At 41.8% G+C, this 10,167-nt stretch overlaps 1 long non-coding RNA gene across 1 annotated transcript in view; it reads left to right on the top strand.

The window, feature by feature from the left end:
* Positions 1 to 1,126: 1,126 nt before the first annotated feature.
* Positions 1,127 to 10,167, top strand: part of LOC132343645 (uncharacterized) — a 59,545-nt gene continuing 50,504 nt past the window's right edge. Inside the window, exon 1 of the long non-coding RNA XR_009492575.1 lies at positions 1,127 to 1,344. This is a non-coding gene — a long non-coding RNA (uncharacterized lncRNA). The remainder of the gene's footprint in view (positions 1,345 to 10,167) is intronic.

Raw genomic sequence — 10,167 nt, 5'->3', positions numbered from 1 at the left:
ATTTTAAAAATTTCCACCCATCTGCCTAAAATCGCCACTTATAAGTCCATTTAGAAATCTCCTAGACAGAAGTTCTGAAAGCATGGAAGCCAGAGTGGTTGGGATAGTTTGAATTCCACTCAAATATTGAGAAAAGGATTTAAGTGCAAGTGGTTTTTTGGGCTGTGATACCAGGAGATAACAACTGAGGGAAAAGGGGGTGAGACAGAAAAAGGAAAGCAGCCAGTAAAGGATGTGTTATTATATCAGTGAGCCCATTGGGTAATTGGGACTTGATTCTACTAAGAAACTCAGGGGTTCGGTGTAAACCCTGTGACTCAGAGTGGTGCCCCTGTCCCCTTGCCCCCAGGAAGGAGCTGGACTTTGCATGTGATCATAAAAATCCTCAGATAGCATTGCCCCGGGGTGGTAGCGTGCAGGGAAGGGAAGGAAGAGGAGAGACAGACAAAGCCCCAAGAAGGATGTTAGACATCACGCATTACAATGAGAAGTCAGCCTCTGCTCCAGCCCATCCAGAGATGCTCTAATATGTCCAGCATTTTTATCTCCAAGGTATAGGATTCTGTACAATTGTCTGGGCTTCTATCTGGGGAAAGTACTTTGTTTTAAAACTATTTGAATTTGAAGAGTTCTAGACTAATGATGTTGTTCTCATTTATGTTAATCAGTAGATCCCCTTTCTGCTGAATTCCATTCAAATAAACTAGTACAGACAGAGACTGCTAGTTTTATCTAACTGTATGACCCCATAGAAAGAGACGGCTGCACACAAGCAGATGGTCAAATAAGATCTAACGTGAGAGTTTGATCTTGTTCTCATAATTCTGCTGTCCTTGCCTGCTACCTTAATCAACATAAGCTAGCTTTATTCCAGCATAGAAATTAATTCCCAAATCCCAATGACTTCACACACCAAAGGGTTATTTTTCAATCACAACCTGTTCATTATGGCATCACAAGTTTCTCTGCTCAACATATTCAAGGCCCCAGGATGAAAAGAGGGTCTATAATTGTATGTAGCGGCACCTTGTGCAAGAGGCAGCCTCTTTTGTCATAGTAGCAAGGAAAGAGACTATGAAGAATCACACGTGAGTTTCCTTTGTCTCAGCTCAGAGGTAATGAATCATCTCTGCTCAAGTTAGCCAGACCATTGACATCACAATGCTTAACTGCAAAGCACTGAGGAATGCAAGGAAGCAGAGAGAACATGTGATGATCACAATAGTTTTCACTACACCTACCTACCAAATAGAAGATGCCTTTAAGATCATCCAGGCCGGGGGTTTTCCAGCTGCACATTTTAGGAACTCTACTACTCCCAGCATCCATTAGGAACTCCTGAAGGTGAAACAGTTATTTCCCCCATCCCCCTATAGAGCCAGAAAAGCTTTTTTTCAATACTTTCTCCATCTTGATGTTTCTCGTATGATTTTCTTTGAGGAAAGGATTCTGTAGCTTTAAAAAATAGTTGGAACATGACAAAGGCAATCCAGCTTGTTTTATTTTAAAGATAAGAAAAGTCAAGCCCCAACAATACTGAGTTTCCAAAAAGATGCAACTGGTGAGTGGAAAATCTTGAACCGGAACCTTTCTCAGACACTGTACACTTTGACATTTGACATCGTGTCCTGATGGACTCCTCATTGTTGGGAAAACCTTTTCTCTATGATGTTTGTCAGGAGTATCTGGAAAGTAAGTCTCTAAGCTAGAATTCATTTGAGAAAAGAACAATGAAAGGATAAACGAAAGAAGAAAAAAAAAATCACAAGAGACCGGAGGGAAAAAAAAAGTTGGCAAAGTGAAAAAGTAAAGTGAGAGCACTAGAGAGAGGTCTGGAGGTGTGAAGAGGCCGTGGGCCCAAGTGAGAGCCACTCAGTCTAGACTCCAGATGTGAGGCCATGGCTCCAGTGAGTTCAGGACTGGTTGCTGCAAACACTGTTGCCAGCTGACATGGCTGAGCTACACACCCTTGGATGGCTGACAGAATTGGCTGTGTTTCTGTTCAGCATTTTGCTTCCTAGTGTGTGACTGTTCAGTCTGCTGGCTGTTCCAAGGTTGTAACACCAGATAATAGGAGACCTTCTTTTAATACTGAAGTCAGCCTTTGGCAAACCCCAAAGAAGGAAAGTCCTTTTAAGTGTCCAAAGGCAGGTTGGTACCCCTTGGACTATTAGAAGTGCCACCTTCCCACATGGAGGTTAATCTGACTCCAAAAATAGGAAAATGGTGGAGAGACACAGAGTAAATAAAACAAAAGGAGGCTACTGCTTGTTAGCAGCAGGAGAATGGGTAAATGTCCTTGTGCTTCTGGGATTGCATTTCCTCTGCGGGATTTCATTAAATAGTCTTCTAAGTTCCCTCTGAACACTGACACCCCATAAGCCTATGAAATGGCACCAAGAAGGAAGGAAGGATAAACAAGAAAACCATGTCCTCTGCAAGCTTATATGATAAAACAGCAATACCTAAGTATTTATTTTGTTAAATAAACAAGTTGAATACTTGTATTTGCTCTCTGCGATTGAGCAAACTGCAGAATCTGGCAATGAGTTTAACACATGAAAACTAAGATGGAAGAGCTCTGAAGACAAGGAATCATTCTAGAGAAGGGAAAATTTGAAAGGGCCAGTCCAAGACTATAATTCAGAAGTGAACAAAATTTGTGTTTCTTATTCTCCCAACATTCTTCCATTCTTTAAGCAATTATTTAATGCCTGCTACATGGTATGGCTAGGGATTTTATGGCAAGGAAAATAATCTCACCTTTATATATAATATAATGGTGGATGCAGGCAATTAGACAAAGATTAATACAATAAGGATAAACATAGGGGAAGAGATATAGGTGATGGAGACGGGAGAGAAATTCAGACCAAGCTTGAAAGACCAGAGATACTGGAGGAAGTTTATTTTAAGTTGAGTCCTGACAGAAGTGTAAGAAAGGGATAGTCAGACAAAAAGGTGGAGAAGGAAAGAAGGAAAGATCTCATAAACACTTGAGATGTGTTTATGAAACTGAAAGTAATGCATTATGACTGTCACTTGTTGCCTATGTGAACATGAGCGTCCTACCTCTCTGAGCTTCAGTGTCCTCATCTGAAAAATGGAACAGTTACAGGTTGCAAAGACACGTGTAACTATCACTTTCAATATTAAGAACAATTGTGTATGTGTGTGTGTCTGTGTGTGTGACACCTACTCTAGCGCTTACCATATAGGAGGTAATAAGAAGGTACTTGATGAATGATAGAAAATTATAATATTACAGTGCAGGACTCGGGAAGGACAACACAGGAGTCAGATTGTTGCCCAAGTTTCTGGCTTTGGAAATTCAATTCTGCACATGTTGGAGGCATGTCTACAATAGCAGATGTAGTATCCAGTTGGCTTAATATACATGTATCTGGAGTAAAGGCGATCTGGGCTGAAGATGTATTTTCAAATGAACACGGATATGATACAAAAAATAATGTCCCTTTCTTCTCCTTTTATTGTTCCATGTTGATCTGCTGAAAAATTCCTCTTCAGTCCATATTTCTATCATCCATAGCTGTCGACTCCTAAATTATCAGCTAAGGAATTGTATTGTAACAGAAAGGGATTGGAAATGTTATGAAAACTGAACTTTTTTGAGACTCTATAAGAAACAAGGCACAGCGGGACAAGACTGTGAAATCTGACAGTCACCTGAGGTTGAACCATTGGGCCAGGTTGGACAGGCTACACGGATAGCCTTCTCTCATGTGTATAGTATTTTCTGAAAAGAAAATCAGTTCTGTTCAGTACTCAGTCATGTTTGACTCTTTGTGACTCCACGGACTGCAACATGCCAGACTTCCATGTCCATCACCAACTTCCGGAGTTTACTCAAACTCATGTCCATCGAGTTGGTGATGCCATCCAGCCATCTCCTTCTCTGTTGTCCCCTCCTCCTCCCGCCTTCAACCTTTCCCAGCATCAGGGTCTTTTCCAATGAGTCAGTTCTTCACATCAGATGGCCAAAGTATTGGCGTTTCAGCTTCAGTATCAGTTCTTCCAATGAATATTCAGGACTGATTTCCTTTAGGATGCACTGGTTGGATCTCCTTGCAGTCCAAGGGACTCTCAAGAGTCTTCTCCAACACCATAGTGCAAAAGCATCAGTTCTGCAGTGTTCAACTTTGTTTATACTCCAACTCTCACATCCATACATAACTACTGAAAAAACCACAGCTTTGACTAGACGGACGTTTATTGGCAGAGTAATGTCTCTGCTTTATAATATGCTGTCTAGGTTTGTCATAGCTTTTCTTCCAGTGAAGAAGCGTCTTTTAATTTCATGGCTGCAGTCACTATCTACAGTGATTTTGGAGCCCTGCAAAATAAAATCTCTCACCATTTCCATTGTTTTGCCATCTATCTGCCATGAAGAGATGGGACCAGATGCCATGATCTTAGTTTTCTGAACGTTGAGTTTTAAGCCAACTTTTTCACTCTCCTCTTTCACTTTCATCAAGAGGCTCTTTAGTTCTTCTTTGCTTTCTGACATAAGGGTGGTGTCATCTGCATATCTGAGGTTATTGATATTTCTTCTGGCAATCCTGATTCCAGCTTGTGCTTCATCCAGCCTGGCATTTTGCATGATGTACTCTGCATATAAGTTAAATAAGTAGGGTGACAATATACAGCCTTGACACCCTCCTTTCCCAATTTGGAACCAGTCTGTTGTTCCATGTCCGATTCTAACTGTTGCTTCTTGACCTGCATACATATTTCTCAGGAGACAGGTAAGGTGGCCTGGTACTCCCATCTCTTTCAGAATTTTCCACAGTTTGTTGTGATCCACATAGTCAAAGGCTTCAATAAAGCAGAATTAGATGTTTTTCTGAAATTCTCTTGCTTTTTGTACGATCCAATGGACATTGGCAATTTGATCTCTGGTTCCTCTGGCTTTTATACATCTATCTTGAACATGTGGAAGTTCATGGTTCATGTACTGTTGAAGCCTTACTTGGAGAATTTTGAGCATTACTTTGCTAGTGTGCCACTTGAGTGCAATTGTGTGGTAGTTTGAATATTCTTTGGCATTGCCTTTCTTTGGGATTGGAATGAAAACTGACTTTTTCCAGTCCTGTGTCCACCGCTGAGTTTTCCAAATGTGCTAACATATTGAGTGCAGCACTTACACAGCATTGTATTTTAGGATTTGAAATAGCTCAACTGGAATTCTATCACCTCCACTAGCTTTGTTCGTAGTAATCCTACCTAAGGCCCACTTGACTTTGCATTCTAGGATGTCTGGCTCTAGGTGAGTGATCACACCATCATGGTTATTTGGGTCATGAAGATGTTTTTTGTATAGTTCTGCATTCTTGCCACCTCTTCTTAATATCTTCTGCTTCTGTTAGGTCCATACTGTTTCTGTCCTTTATTGTGCCCATCTCTGCATGAAATGTTCCCTTGGTATCTCTAATTTTCTTGAAGAGGTCTCTAGTCTTTCCCATTCAATTGTTTTCATCTATATCTTTGCACTGATCATTGAGAAAGGCTTTCTTATTTCTCCTAGCTATTCTATGAAACTCTGCATTCAAATGGGTATATCTTTTCTTTTCTCCTTTGCCTTTAGCTTCTCTTCTTTTCTCAGCTATTTGTAAGGCGTCCTCAGACAACCATTTTGCCTTTTTGCACTTCTTTTTCTTGGGGATGGTCTTGATCACTACCTCCTGTACAATGTCATGAACCTCCATCCAGAGTTCTTCAGGAATTCTATCAGATCAAATCCCTTGAATCTATTTTTCACTTCAATTGTATAATCCTAAGGGATTTGATTTAGGTCATACCTGAATGGTCTAGTGGTTTTCCCTACTTTCTTCAATTTAAGTCTGAATTTGACAGTAAGGAGTTCATGACTGAGCCACAGTCAGCTCCCAGTCTTGTTTTTGCTGACTTTATAGAGCTTCTCCATCTTTGGCTGCAAAGAATATAATCAATCTGATTTTTGTATTGACCATCTGTTGATGTCCATGTGTAGAGTCTTCTCTTTTATTGTTGGAAAAGGGTGTTCGCTATGACCAGTGCGTTCTCTTGGCAAAACTCTGTTAGCCTTTGCCCTACTCATTCTGTACTCCAAGGCCAAACTTGCCTGTTACTCCAGGTATCTCTTGACTTCCTATTTTTGCATTCCAGTCCCCTATGATGAAAAGGACATCTTTTTTGAGTGTTAGTTCTAGAAGGTCTTGTTGGTCTTCACAGAACCATTCAGCTTCTTCAGCTTTACTGGCTGGGACATAGACTTGGATTACTGTGATATTGAATGGTTTGTCTTGGAAACAAATAGAGATCACTCTGTCGTTTTTGAGATTGCACCCATGTACTGCATTTTGGACTCTTTTGTTGACTGTGATGGCTACTCCATTTCTTCTAAGGGATTCCTGCCCACAGTAGTAGATATAATGGTCGTCTGAGTTAAATTTACCCATTCCAGTCCATTTTGTCTCACTGATTCCTAAAATGTCAATGTTCACTCTTGCCATCTCCTGTTTGACCACTTCCAATTACTTTGATTCATGCACCTAACTGAAATCGCTCAGTCGTGTCTGACTCTTTGAGACCCCATGGACCGTAGCCTGCACCAGGCTCCTCAGTCCATAGGATTTTCTAGGCAAGAGTACTGGAGTGGGTTGCCGTTTCCTTCTCAGGGAATCTTCCTGACCCAGGAATTGAACCCAGGTCTCCCACATTGATAGACGCTTTACCGTCTGAGCCACCAGGGGACCTGGTGGACTTCCCTGGTGGCTCAGATGGTAAAGCATCTGTCTGCAATATGGGAGACCCAGGTTCGATCCCTGGATTGGGAAGATCTCCTGGAGAAGGAAATGGCAACCCACTCCAGTAGTCCTGCCTGGAGAATCCCAGGGATGGAGGAGCCTGATAGGCTATAGTCCATGGGGTCGCAAAGAGTCGGACACGACTGAGCGACTTCACTTCATGCACCTAACATTCCAGGTTCCTATGAATATTGTTCTTACAGCATCAGACTTTACTTCTATAACCAGTCACATCCACAACTGGGTGTTGTTTTTGCTTTGGTTCCGTCTCTTCATTCTTTCTGGAATTATTTCTCCTCTCTTTTCCATTAGCCTATTGGGCACGTACGACCTAGGGAGTTCATCTTTCAGTGTCCTATCTTTTTGCCTTTCCATACTGTTCACGGGGTTCTCAAGGCAAGAATGCTGAAGTGGTTTGCCATTCCCTTCTCCAGTGGACCACGTTTTGTCAGAACTCTCCACCATGAACCATCCATCTTGGGTGGCCCTACATGGCATGGCTCATAGTTTTGTTAAGTTAGACAGGGCCTTGGTCCATGTGATCAGTTTGATTGGTTTTCTGTGATTCTGTTTTTCATTCTGTCTGCCCTCTGAGGGATAAGGTTAATAAGAGGGAAGCTTCCTGATGGGAGAGGCTGACTGTGGGGGAAACTGGGTCTTGTTCTAATGGGTGGGGCCATGCTTAGTAAATCTTTAACCCAGTTTTCTGTTGATAGGCGGGGCTGTGTTCCCTTCCTGTTGTTTGATCTGAGACTAAACCATGGTGGAGGTCACAAAGATAATGGCGACCTCCTTCAAAAGGTCCCCTGCATGTACGGACACACTCAGTGCCCCGACCCTGAAGCAGGCCACCACCGACCCACGCTTCTGCTGGCGACTCCTGGACACTCCTAGGCAAGTCTGGGTAAGCCCCTTGTGGGGTCACTGCTCCTTTCTCCTGGGTCCTGGAACACACAAGGTTCTGTTTGTACCCTCCAAGATTCTGTTTCCCCAGTCCTGTGTAAGTTCTGGTGGCTCTGTGGTAGGGTTAATGGCAACCTCCTCCAAAAGGGCTTATGTCATACCCAGGTCGCTGCACCAAGAGCCCCTGCCCCTGAAGCAAGCCACTGCTGACCTGTGCCTCCACAGGAGACACTCAAACACTCAAAGGAAGGTCTGGCTCAGTCTCTGTGGGGTCTCCGCATCCTGGTGCACACAAGGTTTTGTTAGAGCCCTCCGACCGTCTCTGGCAGGTATGGGATTTGATTATAAACGTGATTTCAGCCCTCATACCATCTTGCTGGGGCTTCTCCTTTGCCCTTGGATATGGGGTATCTTTTTTTGGTGGGATCCAACATTCTCCTGTCAATGGTTGTTCAGCTGCGAGTCGTATTTTGGAGTTCTCGCAGAAGATGAGTGCACGTCTTTCTACTCCATGTGAAAAGAAAATGGTGGTGGGTTAATACGAGGCAGCAGACATATTTGCTGAAGTGGATACTTAAGATTTTCTTGACATTCCCTTCTACCCCGTAAATCAAATTAGCTATAAATCATCATTGATGTAGCAAATCTGTCTGCCCCCTTCTTTCTGTTTTTCATTTCAAATTAATATCAGATGAAACAATTAATGCCTTTCAGAGCATTTTCCAGATCAAAAACAGACACACAATCACATGAAAAATTTGGCATTTAAGAGGAAAAAAACAACTTTATTTAACATAAAACTTATTGAAAAATTCAAAGCCTGCCAACTGGGAAAGAAATTAAGGTTAGGTTTCTGAGAAGTCTCTCTAATCATCAATAGGAGGGACTAGCAGGGGCCTTGGCTGTGGCTCACTAGCTGTTGTCAAAGTGAAATCCTTGTTTAGTGAGGATATGAACAGTCCCAGCTATTATCTCCTTCCCTCCTACTGAATGTAAAACTCTATCAAGCCTCTACTCTAGGATTAAATGCTCAGCCTAGTATAGCTTCTTTTCTGTTGCTTTCTATGACATCTGAACTTTCAGAGCACCAATTTCTGGTCTGCAATCCACCTTCCACTAGCCCCTGAATTCTCTGTCCTTGATGCTGGGTCAGCAGTGGCAAGTAAAAGCTCAGGCTTAGAGGGAAAAAAAATTTTTTTTTTCCTTCAATAGGGCAGAAGTGAGAGATGCAAGACCCTTGAAGACTATTTAATCAATAAATGTCTTTTCTTCATAAATCTGATATGTAGCCAACACTCTAAATGAACTTCTCCACTGCTCACAAAGTAACACTTATATTGAAGCTACAGCTGCTATTTCTGCTTTAAAAAGCATGAGATTTTGTGTCAGAAAAGTGAAACATATATCCTGGTTCTATATTTAATACCTGCTTGAAATTGGGCAAGTCTTTATCAACACTCTGAAATTCAGTTCTCCTCTCTAAAAGAATGAAGAGCCAGATTTTCTTTCTGTATCATTTTATTCATGCCTTTATTTCCGAAATTCTCACCTTTAACTGTCATCATTACTTGCATAGAACTTAGACGATGGACTGCATCTTAGTCACTTCTGTATTCCCAGGATTTAAAACACTGTATGTTGTAGATTTTCTGTGAGACTTTCTAAAAGGAATTCAAAATATCCCTGCCTCACACAGTTGACAGATACATTGAAAGCAAGCTCAGTTGCTGGAATGTGCTCCTGCTTTCTCCTTCAAACACTTAGAAATATAGGATATAAAACAATGATGCTTTTAGTATAACAAAATAGAGGAAAAGCTCAAAATAGAGGAAAGGAAAATCCTTAAGCTGTTAAATAAGGAAGTCAAAGCCAGAGTTTTAAACTTGGCTAATGCTAAGGACACCTAGGGGCTTCTCTGATAGCTCAGTTGGTAAAGAAGCCGCCTGCAATGCAGGAGACCCTGGTTCAATTCCTGGGTCAGGAAGATCCCCTGGAGAAGGGATAGGCTACCCACTCCAGTATTCTGGCCTGGAGAATTCCATGGACTGTATAGTCCATGGGGTTGCAAACAGTCGGACACGACTGAGGGACTAACCACAACAAACGGGCTTTCACTCACTCAAGGACACCTAAGAAGCATTAGATAAAAATATATACACCAAAGAGCTAACTAAAAAGCATTATAATGCCCAGGTTGGAGAAAGTAAATGTGGCCTTGAACTCATAAAAGGTGAAGACTTCTAACTGAAATCTCTACAGAAGGATGAGCTTCTTGAAGGGTTGGTCCCTCTATATGGAAACGAGACTAGAAAGACATCTACTTAGAGATTGTAGTGGGAAAGGGGGTCTGAATTTCTACTACAAATTCAAGAGTCACAAATGATAAATTAACGCATTAAAACTGGCCTTAAATTGAAGATATCCCAGACACTGTACGAGAAAAAACTCTTCTAAGAGG

This window comes from Bos taurus, chromosome 23, assembly GCF_002263795.3.
Source record: "Bos taurus isolate L1 Dominette 01449 registration number 42190680 breed Hereford chromosome 23, ARS-UCD2.0, whole genome shotgun sequence".
NCBI classification, from domain to species: domain Eukaryota; kingdom Metazoa; phylum Chordata; class Mammalia; order Artiodactyla; family Bovidae; genus Bos; species Bos taurus.
This window is presented reverse-complemented; position numbering and strand designations above follow the sequence as displayed.